This window comes from Lissotriton helveticus, chromosome 7 (assembly GCF_964261635.1).
Source record: "Lissotriton helveticus chromosome 7, aLisHel1.1, whole genome shotgun sequence".
In the NCBI taxonomy this organism is placed as follows: Eukaryota; Metazoa; Chordata; class Amphibia; order Caudata; family Salamandridae; genus Lissotriton; species Lissotriton helveticus.
In genome coordinates, this window is record NC_136068.1 from 805,560,444 (window position 1) to 805,582,643 (window position 22,200).

Here is a 22,200-nt window from a genome sequence, read left to right on the forward strand (position 1 = left end):
GCTTCAGGAGTGGGTAGAGGTTGCAAATAGCCTTGAGGTTGTTGCCGATCGGATTTCATGCGAGCACACGTCACACACTTCTTTCCCCAAAGATTCATATCCAGACGTATGGACGGCCACCAAAACTGTCTTAGGGCCTTCTCGAGTGTTTTGGCCCATCCCATATGTCCTGCACTAGGGGTATCATGACACCACTGATACACAGTTTTTTGCAACGCTTTGGTAGGTACAAGAACCTGTGTCCCCTTCATGGCCACTCCATGCTTTATCCTCCACTCGGGATGTCTGCGGAGCCATGTTCTCCATACACACGACTGTATCCCTGAACGGACTGCCTGCAGGAAGTCCCTTGACTGTGTGACCCCTATCACTTTGGAAGGATCGATGATGGATCGCTGCGGGGTTACGGCATGCATACTAGGATTTTCTTGCCGGGTCAGAGCGTCCGCTTTTTGTTGTGTATTCCAGGTCGGAAGGTGACTACGAATCGATATTCCTCAAAGAACATCATCCAACGTAGCTGCCTAGGAGTAAGGTGACGAGCTGCCCTGATGAACTGCAAATTGCGGTGATCCGTATAAACCGTTACTTCGTGGGTCGCTCCTAAGAGCCAATGTCTCCACTCCAGAAAAGCATCCCTTATTGCAAGCAGTTCCTTTTCCGCTATGGTGTAGTTAACCTCGGCGGGGCTCAATTTTCTAGACATGAAAGCGATGGGGTGCAGCTCACCGGTGTTTTTGTGTCTTTGGGACAGGACCGCCCCTAACGCCACTTCAGAAGCGTCCGCCTCCACTGTAAAGGGCAATTCCGGGTTAGCATGAGTCAAAACCGGTGCTCTTGTGAACGCGTCCTTTAATCCATCAAAAGCGCTTTGTGCTGCACCGTCCCAAAGAAAAGGAACGTTCTTTCTGGTGAGACGGGTCAAGGGGGTAACCAAAGCAGAAAACCCCGCGATGAAGCGTCTATAAAAGTTGGCGAATCCCAACAGACACTGGATATCCTTTACATTGCATGGCCGTGGCCAGTCTCTGATGGCCTTGACTTTTCTGTCTGCCATGACTTGGCCGGGCGGAGTGAGCATTACCCCCAGGAATTCGACGGTGGTTACATGAAATTCGCATTTCGTGATTTTGCAGAAAAGACGATGCCGTTCTAGGGCCCCCAACACCAAACAGACATGCTTGCGATGTTCTTCTGTCGAATCGGAATACACCAGAATATCGTCGATGTACACGACCACGAAGAGATCCAGGAATTCTCTCAACACCTCATTCAGGAAAAACTGAAAGGCGGCGGGGGCATTGCAGAGCCCAAAGGGCATAACCAAATATTCGAAGAGCCCGTACCGCGTCTTGAAGGCCGTCTTCCATTCATCTCCTCTCTTTATCCGAACCAGATGGTACGTCCCCTCAAGTCGAGCTTTGTATAGATCTTGGCTGATCTGACCTGTTCCAATAACACCGGGATCAACGGAAGCGGGTATTGATTCTTGATAGTAATGGTGTTGAGAGCGCGATAGTCAATACAACACCTCTTCTCTCCATTCGTTTGGGTATAAAAAATAAAGGAGACGAAGCGGGTGATCTGGACGGACGGATGTATCCAATGGCCAAATATTTGTCCAGATAAGTGCGCAAATAGTCGTTTTCCGGTACGGTTAGGGCATATAGCCTTCCATTCGGGACGATGGAACCCGGAATAAGGTCAATCCGACAGTCAAAGGGCCTATGCGGAGGGAGTTCCTCGGCTTGTGTGTCACTAAACACTTTTTCAAAGGATGCATAACATGCAGGCAACTCCACCTCCTTCTCTGCAGCTGTGGCGACCTTATGTAGCAAGGCCAGATTCAGTGATGGACCCACCGTGGGTACCATACAGTGCTCCTTACAGTAATCAGAAACAAACCTGACTGTCTTGGTTGTCCACTGAATATGAGGTTCGTGTTTTTGGAGCCAGGGCAAACCCAAAATGACCCCATATTGTGGGGCTTGTATGATGTTAAAAGAAATCACTTCTTGATGTGTTTCTTGGTATACTAGTCTACACTCCGGAGTCTGATACTTAATGGGTCCGGCTATCAACTCGCTCCCATCCACAGCATACACTAGTTCGGGTTGTTTCTTGGTGATTAGTTGTATGCCCAATCTTGTGGCTTCAGCGTAATCCATGAAGCACCCAGTCGCCCCGGAGTCCACCATCGCGTGAATCTCTTGTTCTCCCGAATCCACCATCAGGGACATGGCCAAAAACACATGGTTCCTCTCTTGTTCGCACCCAGGATTAATCGAAGGAATTATGTTCTTGCTTGAGAGTCCTCCTTCATTCTCTCTCAAGCACTGGAGTTTTCCGCTCCCTTGTCCGATGCTCCTGCTGCTGTTTGTCCCACCTTATATTTGCCGGTCTTGGGTTTCACCGGGCACTCCCTGAGGAAATGACCTTTCTTGCCACAATAAAGACAGAGACCGTTCTTCCTACGGTATTCTTTTTCGTGGAGTGTTAACGCAGCCCTGACTGCTCCTATTTCCATGGATTCGGATGATGAGGTGGTCTTTTCTCCTCCGCTTCTCTCGTACGCCGCCACAGTGGGTTCTTTCTTTCTCAGCTCGCCCTTCCGTTCTCTGATTCTGTGATCCAGGCGAAGGGCAAGGTCAATAAGTGCTGAACATGTGCGAGGCTGAGGGTCTATGTGCGCCAACACATCCTTCATTTCATCACACAACCCTTGATAGAATAATGTGGACTGTTTTGCTTCTGGCCAATCTGTTTCTGCTACCAGGCGACGGAAATTGTTCAGGTATGTAACCAAGTCTGAATGGCCTTGTTTCAGGACCAACAACTCCCTGTCAGCGGAAAACGTTTCGGCCCTTCGATCGAATGTCTTCTCGAACTCTGTTCTAAATTCATCCCAATCATAGAGCAGGGGGTCATCTCTCCTAACCACTGGTACAGCCCATTGAGCCGCCTCTCCCCCTAGATAGGAGATGAGAAACGCCACCCGTGCCTGGTTCGTTGAGAACATCTTTGGCTTGCACATGAAGTGCAACAACACTTGTGTAAGAAAGACTTGAACCTTTTTGACATCCCCATAAAACCTCTCGGGGGAGCTAAAGGAATCTGAGTGGGCATTTCTACAACTAATGAGGGGGGTGAGGTAGCTTGACACCCTACGTCAAAGAGGTTCCCCTGCATTCTATCCATCCTAGCCTTTAACTGCGCGTTTTCAGTTCTAGAAGCCGCCACTTCTCTGTTGGAAGCAGCCAACTCCGTTTGAACCAACGCCAAAGCTGCCAGTACATCGTCAAGCGAGGCCATTTCTTTTCAACACAGCCAAGAGGAGGAAGTATACTTGGGCCGATAATTCTGTCAAGGCTCCGTCAAGTTACTCCTCGGGACTGTGCAGAAAAGTCCAAACCTACACCCACACAACAACCCCGCAGCCCGACTTAGTATACAGACTCACGGAATCGTTCCGCGGGCGCGGGAAAGGAAGGGGACAGCGGGGAGGGAGATCTGCAACGACAAAAGACACTACAATTAGAGGAAACCCCCCCTGTTGTACACTACTTCTAATCTATGCAAACACTTTTGTCACAGAACCCCTACCTGAAAAGGAAAATACTGTGGGCGGTGTATACAGGAGAGACAGGAGGATTACCAGAGACTGCAACCAACTACAAAAGGAACAATAAAAAGGTTGAAGCCATGCAGTACATCCCTAGGGTTACATATACAACTTCATCCAAACATAACCTACCACATACAGCTGTGTTCTGACTTGGGCTGCTCATGTACTCTGTGCAATACCCCCCATGAATGTTCTCACCTGCACTGAAGAAATGAATGCAAAAAACAAGGTTGTGCATATAAAGAAACATAGAAAAAGGACACTGAAGGTTGAAGTCACCCCAGTCCTATTTGGATTCACACAAGGGTTTGTGATAAGGTAAAAGTTCGTTATATAATGTTTTGTCAATGTTCCACAAATGAGGTTGCACAGCACCCCTCAGTCTCTCTTAAGAATGTTTTCAAGATAAAGTTCCATGCATGAGAGAGCGGGTGCTCCTCTCGTCCAACAGGGAACGAATCACAGTTTGTTTGTACCCGCGTAAACAGCCGTTTACCGGGTAGGAATTCCCTCACAGAGTTGCCGGTGTTCGAACTCGGTGACCCCAGCCGGGAAACACTCAACACTGACACAACACGGGAAAAGTTCTACTCACGGATCCGCAGATAGTTTCTTACCGACCAAGGTAACTTCAGGAAGAATTATCGGCGTCTTCCGACCGTTCCGTACCTCCATTTGGTTCCTGGGAGTGTGCGTGACGGACATCCTGACGTCACTATACCGCAATGCTGCTGGGTTCTGTAGTTTGGTTTGAACGGCGCGCCGTTTGTCACGCATTACGCGGACAGCGGCACTCCGAGGACGGAACCCTGACACCCTGCTTCCTCTGCTCTTTTTGCAAGGAGGAGTTGGAACGTATAAATATATATATATATATATATATATATATATATTCACTCCACGGCTCCAACAACTCAGGAACCACTCGGACGCTTCAGGTGCTGCAAAAGTATTTATTTTAGCACAGGAAAAACGACGCATTTCGGGGGTTAGCCCTTGATCACGCTCGTATATGTCACTGTCCACCATGTTTAAATACGTTACGTACAATACAAACAAATACACCTCATGTGAATTACAAGGCAAAAAGTGGCGGCCATCTTATAACGTGAAAATTCACATCACTTGCATATAAAATATCAGTATATGTGTTATATATTGCATATCTTCCTCACAAAGTCATGCCCAAGTGGGCATTGAAACCAGTTCAATGCCCACTTGGGCGTGACTTTGACCGAACTGTGTCTCAATAAAGTTACAGGATTGAGACAAAGAGCTAAGAACCGGCTCGTTTTGGGATACTTGAAATAATAACACTATGATCAAATGTCGTTATTATGACCAGCGATATTGAATGCCATCAACTGTTGAATAATTTATATACTTACACACCAAATGTATTTTTGCTCTGACATGATTAGATAACAATCACAAAATGTCATTCTATATGCAATGTATAAATATCACTGTGCAGTGAGGAAGATATGCAATATATAACACATATACTGATATTTTATATGCAAGTGATGTGAATTTGCACGTTATAAAATGGCCGCCACTTTTTGCCTTGTAATTCACATGAGGTGTATTTGTTTGTATTGTACGTAACGTATTTAAACATGGTGGACAGTGACATATACGAGCGTGATCAAGGGCTAACCCCCGAAACGCGTCGTTTTTCCCGTGCTAAAATAAATACTTTTGCAGCACCTGAAGCGTCCGAGTGGTTCCTGAGTTGTGGGAGCCGTGGAGTGAATATTTGGAAAAGTGCCGGCTTTGTGAACTCGGACCGCCCAAGACAGCCGTATCTCTTGTCCGGCATTTGTGGAGTGAAGTTATTGCAGGAAGAGAAGGCTGACCCCCTGGGTAGTAACGCCGGTTCGAGAATGGTAGAATTTGCCGTTCGGAATACGAGAGGTGGATGCGCTGGATGTTACGGTATGCGCAGAGAAACCGGCGGTGACAGAAGAAGAAGGCGCGTCACCAGGACAGTGCCAGCACGAAGGCGGTGACTGTGTGGAGGACGGTAAGGAGAACAGACTGGGTTTCCCGCTTTGGATTCCGAACCTGTTCTTCCGCTGAAGCCGGTGCCTAAGTGCAGAACACGGCTGATAGACGCGCACTTACCCGGGGGCAGGGAGCACCTTTCAGATAGGATCATAAACAGTAGTCACTGTATCTGAATTGGTGCATCAGGTGCTGCGAGAAATAATTTACATAATGGCAACGGGATTAGAAACTCGTTGTAAGCTATCTGCAGACAAACTTTTCTTCGCTGAGAGCGGACCGAGCAGCAATGCATTGCATCCAATGCCAACAATCCCCAATGAAATTAATCTGCAAAACCTTTTTAGCAGTTTGGAGAAACTTTATAAGAAAGAACTTTCAAAATGGTGGGAGGCTGAGTCACTCCAGCGATACATAGAGGTGAAACGGGTACCACGGGGTCTTCGTATCTTTACTATTCCGACATACGAAGACCCAGATGAGGAAATGCTAGAAGAGTGGTCTAATAACTCTTCCTCATGCTCAATGACTATGATGCGGATCCTAGTGAAATTTGCATTAAAGGATTGTGCTAAATTAATTCTGGAAATAGACAGAGTTCTAGAAGAAATTGGCAAAATCATTTCCAAAGAAGCATTGGAAGAGCACATGAAAAACCTCATGAAGAAAGTTGATAAGTGGGAAGAAGAAATAACAGCTAAAAAACAACGCAAGTTCCTACGTGATTACAGAGATTATCAAGCTGGGAGAACCTTGACCTTCTACCGTAAATATGACCACATGTTTGATAAAAAAGGTACATCCAATACGGTTATTGCTGGTAGCAGAAAACCTACTGAGGAAATAACTGAGAGTGACGTCTCGGATGGTAACCTATCAGATACTTCAACGTCAGCCATCAGTCAAGAAATTACACAAGATCAACAGAAAAAATCGAGTAATTTTTTGTTACAATTTCAACTGATGAGTCAAAATCGGACAGAATTTCAACAGGATGGGGGGTCTCAGAGAGGTCGTGGCAGAGGAAACAGAGGAAAAACCGGAGGAACAGGCAAGCCAAAAAGAGGAGGATTCAACGGGGAAAAAGCTCCAATGGGAATGGACACAAGGAGGCGAACACAGAAACCATGACAGTTGTGAACCTTTCAAACAGGTCTCTTTCGAAGGAAGAAATTGAGACTCTGGCACTTGGACTATCGTTTTGTCCCTCATCTAATTTAAACTTTGCACAAACTCGAATTGACCTTTTCTTATTTTCTCGAAAACTGAAATTGAAAAAATGGTTCAACACAGCAGCACGAAACCAGGAAAGTGTGAGTAACTCCAATGTTGTAAACAATATTGCCCTTGGGGATGTTGAATTACTAAATGAAATGTATACTATGAACAATGTCAATAACTGTATGGGACATGAAACTTTAGAGTGGGAAGGATGGGTTGATAACCTAAGTGGCAATCCAGGTAGCAAATTTAAGCCTAAATCTGTTTTCCTCCCCAATGTTCAATGTGAGGCTATTGACATATTTGAGAAAGGGGTGTTGAGTGATCTTAAGAAAATCAGATACACCAAAACCCCTTGGAGTAAGAAAAATCTAACAGATGTACAACTGAACGCCCTGACTAATCTCAAATCTGACTCTAGCATTGTCATCCGACAATCAGATAAGGGTGGCAATGTGGTCATCTTAGACAAACTGAAATACCTAGCAGAAGGCTTGAGGCAATTAGATGACAGAGAATGCTATTCCAAATGCACCATGGCAGATGTGTTGGAATCCAATAGCAGGTACAAAGAGGCATTGACAGATTGGCTAGATAGAGGACTAGTGGAGGAGGAGGAGTACAAGTATCTTTACTGTGCACACCCCGTATCCCAGTTCTCTATCTGCTCCCCAAACTCCACAAAGACATCAAGGATCCTCCGGGGAGACCCATTGTCTCCTCAATCGGGTCACTGCTGGAAAACACCTCCAGATTTATTGATTACTATCTGAGACCCTATGTTGTTGCATTGCCCTCTTATCTTAGGGATACTACACACTTTCGTACGGTAATCGATGGCATACATTGGGAGAAGGATTTCATCCTAGTCTCATAGGATGTTAGCAGCTCATACACATGTATCAAACATGAGCTCGGTCTCCAGGCCATACAACACTTCTTTAAAACTAGATCCATGTCTTTTATCATCATTCACAAATGATAGTAAAAATGATCGAGATCTGTCTTACCAACAATTTCTTTTTCTTTGATGACGACATCTATAGACAGTCACAGGGCACAGCCATGGGAACCTGCTTTGCCCCCAGCTACGCGAATCTTTTCATGGGCTGGTGGGAGGAGCAGGTTGTCATGGAGATGGCTGAATTTAACAACGTTGCTCTGTGGCTGCGCTATATTGATGATATTTTTTTCATTTGGTGTGGCACAGAGGACTCTGTTAAATCTTTTGTTGAAAAACTCAATGTGAACAACTTAAATCTACAGTTCACAAGCCACATTGATGGGAGGTCCATTGAGTTTTTGGATGTTCTCTTGGAGGTGAAAAATGACAAAATCACCACCAAGCTATTCCGAAAAACCACTGCCGGAAATAGTATACTTGAAGCAAACAGCAGTCATCCTTTCAATTTGGTACGGAGTATTCCCTATGGGGAATTAATCCGTGCGAAAAGAAATTGTAGCACCGAGATTTCCTTTCTCAGGGAGCAAGAAATTATGTGTCAGAGGTTCCGTGAGAGAGGATATAATAAGAGAATCATCAAAGAAGCTGTGGAGAGAGTAGAACTCAAAACCAGGAAAGATTTATTATACCCCAAAAGAGAAATTAAAGAAGATGAATGTATCAGATTCATCACCACATTTTCGGGACAGGCACATGCTCTACGACAAATCTTTAAAAAGCACTGGAATGTTTTATTGACTGACACTCACCTCAGAAGAAATTGGAGCAGCAATCCACAAATTACGTTCAAAAAAAGTAGATCACTGAGGGATTAATTGAGCCATAATCATGTCAGATCCAGGACAGCCATAGAAAGCTCCAGGTCGGGGGGTTTCAAATGCTGTAAAAGATGCAAAGCATTTAGGAATAGTAGAGACTGTGATACTTTGCAAATATCTAATTCTAGAAGGGAATTTACCATCAGGAAAAATCTTACATGCAACAGCACATACTGTGTGTATGTCTTGATATGCCCATGTCACAAATGGTACATTGGCAGTACCAAACACGAAGCCAAAAAACGCGTGTTAGAACATTTAAGGGCTATCAAGAACAAAAACAGGCAGTATCCAGTATCTCGCCATTTCGCTGAAAATCATTATAGCGATCAGAATCAGGTCCAAATGGTGGTGATTGACTCTGTTGGGTGGGGGGTCAGAGGAGGATATCGAGCACTTTCCTTACGTCAATTGGAGTCAAAATACATTATTGACTTGGAAAGTCTCATACCCAAAGGTCTGAACATCAGCGAAGAATTGGCAATTCATCTATATGAATAGATTGAGTTTTCTTTGAATACAGTTATGCTGAATGTAATTTTAATCATGTTTTTATTTCAGGTGTTTTGAGCACTACAATTGTGGCAAAAGGCGGTCAGGAGATTAAAAGCAATGATTTTCACAAATGAATTGATGAATAGAACGATCTCACATACACAGAAGAAAGTGACAGTGATTGATGATAAAACAGTTGCCCACTTGGGCTCTATTCGAACTGGTTTCAATGCCCACTTGGGCATGACTTTGACCGAACTGTGTCTCAATAAAGTTACAGGATTGAGACAAAGAGCTAAGAACCGGCTCGTTTTGGGATACTTGAAATAATAACATTATGATCAAATGTCGTTATTATGACCAGCGATATTGAATGCCATCAACTGTTGAATAATTTATATACTTACACACCAAATGTATTTTTGCTCTGACATGATTAGATAACAATCACAAAATGTCATTCTATATGCAATGTATAAATATCACTGTGCAGTGAGGAAGATATGCAATATAAAACATATATACTGATATTTTATATGCAAGTGATGTGAATTTGCACATTATAAGATGGCCACCACTTTTTGCCTTGTAATTCACATGAGGTGTATTTGTTTGTATTGTACGTAACGTATTTAAACATGGTGGACAGTGACATATACGAGCGTGATCAAGGGCTAACCCCCGAAACGCGTCGTTTTTCCCGTGCTAAAATAAATACTTTTGCAGCACCTGAAGCGTCCGAGTGGTTCCTGAGTTGTGGGAGCCGTGGAGTGAATATTTGGAAAAGTGCCGGCTTTGTGAACTCGGACCGCCCAAGACAGCCGTATCTCTTGTCCGGCATTTGTAGAGTGAATATATATATATATATATATATATATATATATATATATATATATATATAAAGGAAAGGGCACAAACATCAGAAGACATACATAGACTTATCATGACATACAGTCGACAGCACAGGGAATTGCGAAAAATCATTCAGCGCAATTGGCACATAGTCAAGGATGATCCTGTAATTGGTGATTGTTTCCCAGAATATCCTGCAATAACCTACAGAAAGGCGACCTCCATGGCAGATATCCTAGTAAAAAGCAGCCCTGAATACAAGGAGAATACAGGATGGTCACTAGCTCGTAAGGGATTCTATAAATGCCCTAGCTGTAAGGCATGTTCATATGGTATTAACAAAACATCGTATATGACTGCCTTCAGTGCAAAACCCCAAAATATCAAATATCACTTAACTTGCAAAAGTGAATATGTTGTCTACGTACTAGAGTGCAGCTGTAATTTGAAATACGTAGGCAGCACTAAACTACCAGGTTAAAAAAGGGTTTTGCAGCATATTAGGGCGATTAACAACAAAGACCCTAATTATCCCGTAGGGAGACATTTTCAAGAAACTCATGGAGGAAACCCTAAGGACTTAAGATATTATCTAATTGATACGGTCCCAATGCAGAGAAGAGGTGGGGACAGGGAGGGAATGTTACGCCGATTAGAGACTCACTACATATTAACACTAGATACTAAACAGCCTAAAGGTCTAAATATGAGTGAGGATCTATACACATATTCGGAATAACAGCCCTCAGCAAAATCCAATTAGATCTTGGGTGGATGACACACAGTAAATTGTAAAATAGCGTGGTCAGATGTGGATGCATGTGCAGATGTACATGCTTTGGCATGTGCAGAGGCATATGCAAGCACACATATATTTGGTTAAATATGACTATCAAATTGCATTTAATCTGTAAAATACCAATTGTTTATGAAATGCGTTGATGTAAATATTTTAAATAGCTTTTTTTATGTATCATAGGAATTATTTTTAGTAGAGTTGTATTATAGCAGTATATATATTTATCTACTTATATATATTTTTGTATGCAAATGGATTTTTTATACATAATAATTATTTATTGAATTTTAACAACTAAATAGATGAATTGACTAGCATTTCAATAGAATACTGGTTTCTTCGACTGTGGGAATTACCTTAGAAATGCGAAGCCCTTTTGAAATACTGTCTCTATGAAAAATATTCTGTTGTGCAAATTAGGCTATTGGTTGCAGCAATGCCTTAGATATATGTTAAAGTATCAAGTAATCACTAAAGGTGTCACTTGTTGGGTATTAGTTATTTGATTTTAGGTTAAAATGTTATTATTATTTATCGACACAAGGAGATATGAGTTTGTTTAGGGTTTTGGGGATGCACAATTGTATTATGTTTATTAGACATTTTTGGAGAATAATATTCACAATTTATTCACGTTAGGGTCAGTAGACTGATATAATGTCCTTAGGGAATTATATGGTAGCTGGTATTGATTATCAGAAAAGTGTATTTTATATTTACAACTAGACCCAACTATTAATGCATTCGAAGCATGAAATTGATATTGTATATTTAAAAAAAAAAAAAACGCATGTTTGAAATTAAAATGGTAGCTGGTATTAACCATCAAAACAGCGTATTTTACATTTATAACCAGACTCAATTGTCAATGCATCCGAAGCATGAAATTAACATTTGGGTTTTTAAAGACATTTTCTTGTAATTGAAATGTTTTAAAACGTGAATAGAAAAAGAAATACTTATAATAGTTGAATATTTCTTCTATGTCTATTGAAGCACTGTCACTTTAAAAGAGGGTGTATCTCACAACATTGTTGTCATGTGATCAAGGCAGGGATCTGCCGAAACGCGTCGTGATGGTATGGTCGCAAATTTGAAAATAAACTAAAAGAAGCACCAAACTGGGTCTACCTTGTCTTATTGCAAGTCTTTTGGAGAAGTTGTGGAGCAGACGAGCCTTGCAGCATATATATATATATATATATATATATATATATATATATATATATATATATATATATATATATATATATATATTTTTTTTTTTACATGTATATAGATATATATATATATATATGTATATATATATATATATATATATGGATATGCTTCCTTGCGCGTTCTACTTAGGAGCACCCCATGCAGCGGCACACAGTCAAAGGACTACAACACTTCTCCAAGTAAAAGACTCCCGTTCTTTATTTTGGTTTTCGAAATTCTTGTTTTTTCAATGTATAAGGCATTACACAATTGATTACTGCATACTAGAATGGAGTGACGTATTTTGGCCAATTGCCTTCTACTGGGTCACTTTGGATTCTGCATTGAAGTTATTTAATGCTTTGTTCCTTTTCAATGTGACTGACCCTTGAAAAAACGACTAGAGCAATACATTTAAACTCATGTGCTGTCTCTAATCTTCCTCCATTTGCAACTGACAACATCATATTTGTGAAAGTGCACTCATTGATACATGCATTTTTAGTTCCTTACTTTCAATCTCATTAATTCCTTTTTTTTTGCTCTCGTATTTCTTTTTTTTTATATTTATTGATTTATTTATTATTTTTTGTATATTTTTATAATTTTTTTTAAAGGATAAATACATTTTCTTTCTCTTTACCTTACATATGGTGAGTACTTTTTCTTCCTCTGTTAAAATTGTCAGATATCTGTATTTTCTTCGATCATTCCCAATTTTTTTTATTCTGATATCAAAGCCTTGTTAACAGTATTTGTCTCTTCATACTCACTTCATTCCAATACGTCCTCCAATTAAATTGCAAGTGTGTTTCAAAGTGCAAAATAATGTAAAGTGTGAGGTGATAATGACTCTATAAGCAATTCCAGCTTGCTATAAATATATGAGGTAATACACTCCTCCCCGAATATTGTGAGAAATTCCCTTTTCTTCTCATCTTACTCTCTTTCTCCAGGTATAAGTGATCAAGTATTAACAGGATAATAACAAAAGTGCAGACAGTTAAAGTGCAGCATGCAAAGAGATTTTAGATCCTACCTCAAATGTGCAGCATATTAAGATAAGTGCAAACTGATTAAAGTGCAACTGGCAGGATAGTTTTTACCCTATCTAGAAAGAAAGATATATTCTTTACAAAGTACAAACTGCTAGTGCGCAATACAATTTTGGCCGTCCTGATGAGGCTACACACACAAAATTATGCTCAGGTTAGATGTGGTAGGGAGGAGGTGCTGTCGTCCAGGTTTCTGTTCACCAGGGGGGTCAGGCAGGGGTGCGTCCTGGCACCAACCCTATTTTGTCTGTATGTGAACGGTGTTGTAGCACACCTGGATGCGGTTCCCAACAATGACGCACCGAGATTGGCAGGCAGGAGGGTGCCAGCGATAATGTTTGCCGATGACACCATCCTGCTTTCCAAGTCCCCTATGGGGATTCAGCGAGTGCTGGATGGCTTTATCGACTTCTGTCGTTGCCGGGGACTGGAAATCAATGCTGATAAGACCAAATATATGATTTTCAGTCCCCCGGCACACACTCGCCCAACACCGCTTCTTGGTGGTGTCAGACTGGAGAGGGTCAAACGTTTCAATAACTGGGGGTGACGATCAATGAAAATCTTTCTTGGGGTCCCCAACAGGTGAAAGTTCAACTCAGACTCTCCCAGTTAGCGGGTGGTATCCTTAAAATGGCAAATACATCCACTTTTAAACCAGTGAGCCCCGCTTTGGAGATCTACAAATTTAAGGCAAGGGCATCTGCACTCCATGGTGGGGAACTCTGGGGGCACTCCTGTAACTCTGATATCGGTAAAGTGGAGAACAAGTTTATGAGGCAGTTACTTGCACTCCCTCTAAGCACTCCTCTCCTTCCATTGAGATTGGACTTAGGACTGAGTTTTATCCAGGATGAGCTAGCTCTGAAAAGTTTAAGGTTTTGGCGCAGGCTATGGATAACACCAGAACTGTCCAATTATAGGCATGAATTGAAGGATGTGCTGAGCCATGCTAGCGTATGTAAAATACCCTGGCTTGTATTCGTGAAAAACGAACTAGGAAAAATGGGACTACTGGACCCAGAGCAGGCATGCAGGGGGGTTTCCGGCAAAATGCTTGCAAAATCTTTTATGGACTATAAACAGAATATATGGTTGCAAGATTCTAAAGCTGGCTCCCTGACAATAACTTTTATAACACTCAAACATTCTTTTGCTTTTGAGGAGTTTTTGAATGTTATCTACCCAGTAGGAGCAAGGAAGCTATACATTCAATGGAGGCATGGATCACTACCGTTAGGGGTATTTGTAGGCAAGTGGTCGTCTTCCATGAGCAAATCCTGCCCTGGGTGTGGTGCATCCAAGGAGGCTGAAATGCATATGCTCTTTTTCTGCCCTGCCTATAGAAAAGCTAAAAAGTACTTGCTTGAACCCCTATGCAAGAACTTGGGCTTTGATAAATGCTCTGTTGCATTGAGAGTTCTCAAGACAGGTACATCACCACATATAGTTTTTGCACTTTCAAAATTCCTTTTTAGCAATGTGGTCCAAAAGATCCTCTTTTATTACAGTGCACCCAAGGGTGATTTTATACATTGACTGTCTACATTTCATGACAAACTCATTTTTATCTAACTAATTTTATGCTTTTTATGTATACTGTTTTTACTGTAATCTTTTATGACTGAAAAATGTCGAAATAAAGATTTAATGAATGAATGAATGCTAGTGAGCACGGTGCACCTGATCGAGGGTGTGTCGGTGAAGCTAGAAAGCATGCTTGATACTACATCAAAGGTATTCCTGCCCCTCCTTCTCCAAAACAGGCACACGCAACATGGAATGCTGAAAAAGATGTTTATTTCATTCGAGAAGCTAACACAGGACAACGCGTTTCGGTGGTTTCTACCACCTTGTTCACAAAGTGTGGCTGCCATTTTCTTTGCCCTTAAATACCTCGTGGGTCATCTCAAGTCAGTGTAGACAATGAAAAAAATTCTCTTTACAGAAGGTACATTTCATCCAATAAATAAGTGACAAATAAATAAAATGCTAAATATAATGAAATGAAAATAAATTAAAGTGCAGAGTGCAACATTTCTACAAATATGTATCTTTGTTGCATGTCTCATCAGGCAGTGTAATATGTATGTTTCATATCATATCACATATTAAAGATTAATACACTACCATCAACTAATGAGCGAGACATACTACCTTGAATTCAACTCATCCAAGGTACCACAACCACTCTATCTCTGTCTGATTCAAGGAGAGGTGTAAATTGGGCAAGCCAGGTAAGGTTTCAAACATTTTCCAAATCCAGTTCAAAGTTATATACCACCAGTGCTTAGAAACTCAATAGTCCACTTAGGGCCCTTTTGTGTATACACATAAATGCATAATGTTCTCTACAACACAATTTAACCCCATTGGGCAAACGCACATCAGCTAAGTTTGATGAGGACTCATTGGGACTACTGAGAACTGTGTTCTCCACAAGTTTCCAAGTCATTCAATCATAATGGAATAACATACTATATTAAATAATATGAACACTAAATGCCCTTCCTCTAATTGCTCTATGGGATTGCACTTGCAAAAATAATAAATAATAATGAAACTAAACCAAACTTAAACTCCTACATAATAATACACATATTATACTCAATGAGATACCCAAGTTCTTGTGAATAATAAAAACATGTGAACTGCAGATCAGACCTCTGCAGCTGCGGCATAAAGCACTTAGACTGGGCTGAGAGATAGTGGGAATAACTTGATTGAAACCTTATCTGGTACAATTACAAGTTTATGTATAGTTCTTCATCCAATTTTAGACCATTTGGTATTTTGCTGTTCAACATAATAATATATTGAGACTCTAGTCTACACAGCTTTTGTTCTCTATTACCTCCCATCACATTGCTTGGGACCAAATCAATGACATAGTACACCAAATCATTTGCTTTTCCCCCATGTTTTTCATGAAAGGATAGAATGTGTCAGCATTCTGTGAACCTCAGTAGAAGTCATGGGGAAACTAAATAGAGTATAACATAAAGCTTTCCATACAGGTGAAAACCTCAAAAATACATTCTGCTCTCTTCTAAATCAGGGTAGGGTCTGACTCTGGATCAATAATTAAATGGGCAATCCAAGGTTCCAGAACATCCATATCTAACTCCTACAGTCCAAGTTCCATCCCTAGACAGCACTTACCGAGACCCATAAAAATCCCAACATTTCCATTCTTACCCAATTAGGTGCACATATGCTTCTCCTCGAGAACTGCATCTTCCTAGTATTCTGGGTATACGAGGCTTGTAAATGTAAAATTCACCAACATCCTTTCATGTCTGGTGCCAGCTTTTCCTTCCCAGGCCTCAGTCTCAGTCTAATACATAAGAATAAACCATTCTCTAACTAACTAGGAATTTGATACCACACCTGCGGAGGAAAGAGAAACAGCAAACTGGAAAACCTAAAAGTGTGAAATACACATCTAAGTCCCAATGTCAGGCTAAGCTCACTCGAGAGTCAAAGTGGAATCACAGTGCAATATTATTAATCGTTAACAGTCAAACAATTAATATTAAAGTGTATGTGCATTCAGTAAATGTGGTTATATTGATTACGATTCAACTTAGTACAGTTGCATATGTTTTTTCAGCAGGCTAGGAAGTGATGACTTACCATAATTCTTCTTAGAGTGGAACATACAGATTAATGACGTTAAATACATGTTGAATGTATTGGCTTCATGCAAAAATGAGATATAGAAGGTGGAGCCTAAAATATGATGCTCTGCCCCCTCACCCACTCTCCCTTCCTATCCTTATTGGTTCAGCCTTGGAACGTTGGCGACATAGGGAGTTGGTTGGGTGACAATAGGTTTGACAGTTGAGGGATGAGGCTCTCCTTTAGAAGATGTTAGTAGCTTGGGTAACATGAATGCACAACTAACCATGGACACTATCCATCCAAGGTAGGGAACTAGAGGCTGTGGCGCCTCAAGGGTGAGCTGGCTTCCAATCTCAAATATTAAACATAACTGAACCACCTGAGAAACCATTTAAATAAATGCTACACCTAACAACAGCCTATCTCGGGACATAGACAAAAATGTGACCGGATGTCCTCCGGGTCCTATACTGATAGTGGCACAGGCCCGTTCATAGTTAGAAGTGCCTCCCAGTCTTCCAGGTGCAGGCCCGCTCTCCATCAAACCGACTTTTTGAAGAGCGTGGGGAGTCCTATGATGAAGCATGACACCTGGTGGTGTGTGAGGACATCCCATCAATTTTTGTGTATGTCCAGAGATAAGCTGTTCATAGGTGCAGCATTGATTTAAATACTTTCTCTGGTGGTTCATTTGTGATAAACGAGCTTGGTTAAACCAATAAAGTTATAATTCTTACTGCGTCCTGTCATCGATGTAACACTTATCTTCTTCCGTGAAATCAGTTGCTCATTCTCCAGAGAACTCTACCAGCCATGCAAATTACACGTGAGGTGGAAATGACCAGATCTTAATGGTCGTGAGGCCTGATTGATGCACAGTGTTATACAGTGTTTCCAAATAATCTGACTGACAGGCTACAAAGTATGCAGAACCAGAAGGCCCACACCCTCAAAAAGTAGAACCCTATCAAGCTCGCTGCTGTAATCTCCAGTGGCTGCATGTGGCAGCCCGGATCTAGTTCAGCTCTCTGGGCACTAGGCAGAAGGCCTTCTGGGACAGATCACAATCAACCACAAATCACGACCTTTGTTCGGCAAAGTTGCAAACAGGTTGCTAGTCCCAGTGTAGGTGATTAAATCATGTTGGCACATAACTGATCCTAAAAGGCCCTACTAGCCTAGAACTCTCTCGTGCCAGACCTGAAAGCCCAAACAAACAGCAGCATCTGTAGAAAGACTCGTTGGTGGCAGGTGCAGTGGTGATGTTAACTCCTATGTAAATTGACTGAGTACTCAATATGGCGCCCACAGAGCCACCTATGTCACTGTCTACATCTCTTAAACCTCTCTTCCTTAGCCCAGTCCCCACCAGGCACGCGCTCTTTCCTGCCCGCTGTCTCTGATGCTTTTGGCAACTGTTCATGTACATTTCTAGATGGAAATCAACATTTCTGTGCTCTGGAAAACGAATCAAAGAAATGATTAAACATACAGCCAGCACAGTGCAATTTTTCATTAGTAGCATGCTCGTTGTGAATATTCGACATTTCATTAGCACCTTTCCTGGCTTTCTAGCGCTGGGTGGATAGATGAAAGCATAATATTGCCAGTAATTAATAAGGAGCAACATTTGAATTCACGGTTCCTGAATGATTCGCGACCCCAGCCCCAAGGGGATAGATATAAATAGATCATTCGTGGACAATGCGCCATATCATGGAATCTGACCGACAAGACTGGCCGTGTGTCGGGGCATTCTGATGGACGCTAATGAATTCATGGCGACCATCTGTCCGTTTGTTTCTGTTGGTATATGGATGCCAGACGCAATCTGTTGATTTTTGGCGCTGCGTCCATCTAGTTCAGAACACGCCCAATTTCTGAACTCAATCAAATGGGTCTTGTCTTGCGCAAAGCAAACATTTCAAGCTAGTTTGCTTATGTATTATTAAACCCTCTCTAATGTATACCAGTGAGGCTTACCTGTTAAACGGGTTCATTCGATCTAAAAATTGTCTGTACTCGTTTCAACAACGTGAAACATATTGTTCACTTTCTCTATTTTCGTCATAATATAAGCATTGATAGAAAACCTAGCTCAATTTAATATAAACATCCTTTTTTGATAATAAAAATGCGCTTTATTGCTCTCAAATGTCTGAATAGCGTAACCGGCTCATGGCCCGCATCTAAGAGAGATGGAACTTGACTCGCTGGATTGTAGTGCCGAGTCACATCAGGTGTTGTCCTTGGCTTGGGCACTAACAGCCTGATTCATCAAAGACCCGTTTTGCGAGTCTATAATAGCGATTCATAAGGAATCGCTATTACAGACTCGCAAAACGGGATTCATGTAGGAATCGCAAAAAGAATTGCGATTCCTACACATTCCTTATTTGCGATTAGCAAATTGCTAATCGCAAATAAGGAATAACTCCCCAAAAGGCCCATAGGAATGAATGGGGAGTATTCCTTATTTGCGATTAGCAATTAGCTAATCGCAAATAAGATAGCGATTTAAAGGGTGCCAGGGGTGTCCAAAGGACACCCTGTAGCACCCCTTAAATGCAAATTGAAACAGGTGTTGCGCACACACATGTCCAAAGGACATGTGTGTGTGCAACATGCAACTTAGAAAAATGCTTTTAAAAGCATTTTTCTAAGTTTTCGCTATTTACCACGAGGTTTGACCTCACGGTAAATAGCGGGCCGAAATTGCGAATTCGCAATTTTTAAATGGATGATGAATTACATTTAAGGAATCTCAAATAGAGATTCCTTAAATGCAATTCCTCGCAAAATAGCGAAATCGCTATTACCGATTTTTGCATTTGGGATGATGCAGCCTTATTCATCAACGGGCCGTTTTGCGAGCCCCTAATAGCGATTCATAGCGAATCGCTATTAAGGACTCGCAAAACGGTATTCATGTAGGAATTGCTAAATAAATAGCGATTCCTACACATTCCTTATTTGGGAGTAGCAAATTGCTAATCGCAAATAAGGAATAACTCCCCATTCATTCCTATGGGCCAAAAGGCCCATAGGAATGAATGGGGAGTATTCCTTATTTGCGATTAGCAATTTGCTACTCGCAAATAAGATAGCGATTTAAAGGGTGCCAGGGGTGTCCAAAGGACACCCTGTAGCACCCCTTAAATGCAAATTGAAACTGGTGTTGCGCACACACATGTCCAAAGGACATGTGTGTGTGCAATATGCAACTTAGAAAAATGCTTTTAAAAGCATTTTTCTAAGTTTTTGCTATTTACCGAGAGGTCTGACCTCTCGGTAAATAGCGGCCCGAAATTGCGAATTAGCAATTTAAAAATGGTTGATGAATTGCATTTAAGGAATCTCAAATTGAGATTCCTTAAATGTAATTCCTCGCAATTTAGCGAATTAGCAATTACCGATTTTTGCATTTGGGATGATGAATCCCAAATGCAAAAATTACGCTCGCAATGGGCCAGATTCTCAGAATCTGGCCCTTTGCGAGCGCAATTCGGCTTGATGAATCAGGCTGATGAATCCCAAATGCAAAAATAGCGCTCGCAAAAGGGCCAGATTCTCAGAATCTGGCCCTTTGCGAGCCGATTTCGGCTTGATGAATCAGGCTGTAAGTCTCAGTCCACATGAAAAATATTGCACTTTACAATTGAGCATGGCGAGCAATATATAGCACGAGCTACAATTCATCGAATAGTAATTATGAATTCAATTGACCTCGGAAGGATGAAAGGCTGAATTAGCCTGCAGGCCACACCAGATGTCAGCAGCGAGTGCTTAAGAACGTCGACCTCAATGCCATGGCAAAGGATTCCTAATGGAATGAGGACCCAGTGGGCACTGACCGCTTCAGAATTGTAACTGCATCTTTGCCAGCCCGACAGCAAGGATGATGACACCTTTGTGAGACACACGTCTCAGTGGTTCATCCCGGAAGTTTTTATTTATTTATTTATTTAATGCGTTTTTATATAGCCCGGACTTTACCCAGAGGTGTCACACCTCTTCACAATAGAACCAAGTGCGTTACATGAGTAGAATTTTACAAATGTACACGTTACAGATACAAACGAGAAAGAACAAAAAGTAAAATAAAACAATAGATGGCAGTCACACAAAAACAAAAATACATTAAGATGAAGATCGTACAGGCTTAAATTACAAATTTACAATATTGAAAGAACTTCATTGAATTCGTATACCCCCGCCCCTCCCCCCACACACCCCTCACCCCCACCCCAGCAGTGGTGAGCGCGGACACACACGTTTCCTTGCAGCACACACGCAGCTGCCATGCTTTAAATATATTTTACTTTGCTTGAGAAATAGGTTAATGGGGGCAACTTGGACCAACGCCGCCTGTGCTCTACCATAACAACACCATACTTCTGACCACACCTACTGCAATGAAGAGAAAACGAGAAAATAGATGTTTGCCATCCACGTTACTTCTCTTCTCGACACCTTGACTGAGAATCGGAGCCAAAAGGATTGAGCCACAAATCCACACTGTAATGGGGATTTAAATGATCCATTCGAAAAAAACTGCGTTCTGAAGACATGGATATTTAAATAGGTAACCTCAAACGTTCATAAAGGGTGGATCAGGATGGCTCGGAAAGAATGAAAGAGATTTATCGCCACCTGCTGGCCATCAAAATAGAGCACTTCTTAAACTAGAGCATTTTTTCAAGATCTTGAGATTACATAAAAAGTGAAACACACATGGCCTCTAACGGACCAGCATTTGCAATCTTTCTAATTGGGAGAGTTCTCACCATTACCTGTTAACCTTCCCTTCACTAGCTGGTAATCTTTAAAGCTTCAAACCCTTTGAGGACGCGAAGAAGCGCATTCTTCTATCCGATGATAGTGGCGCTGTAAATTATTGGAACAAATAAACAGGATAGATTGCACATATACCAATGGAAAATATCAAGGCTGCATACTTACATTACAGTAATTCAATGCAAGCAGGTTTGGTTATTGCATATTACATACGGTGAAGTACAATCTTGCTTGTTGGGAGTGCAATGCTCTTTGAGGTACTGTTGTTTTCCATAGAAGAAACACACCACGCTTTGATCCAGATTTCATTCTTGCAGCAAAATGTTGTTTAAACATATGTAACGTTTTACTACACTGACTGCGGTGTTTTGATTGCACCAACATGATAATATTGCTAATATTAGAGGTGAAGCCTTTAATCAAACAAACCACGGTAGCCATTCCAGTCAGAAAAACAAGCATTTACATATGTCTTGCTCAGTCCAACACCGTTTCCAAACACTGACCGTGGGCAAAACATGTATGTCCTGACTTTGGAAGACAGGTCTGTTCAATTGCACTGATGTCGCTGTTCTATGAGCCTGGCTGAACTTTGATGTATTGAAAAATGTTTACATTTCTGCCTTGGGTCCATCGTACCATAGCGGCCCAAAATATCCACCAGTGCCAGCATTATGCTTGTATGTCATCATGATGCCAGGCTCATACCCAATATGTAATGCATTGCCACCATGAAGCAGGGG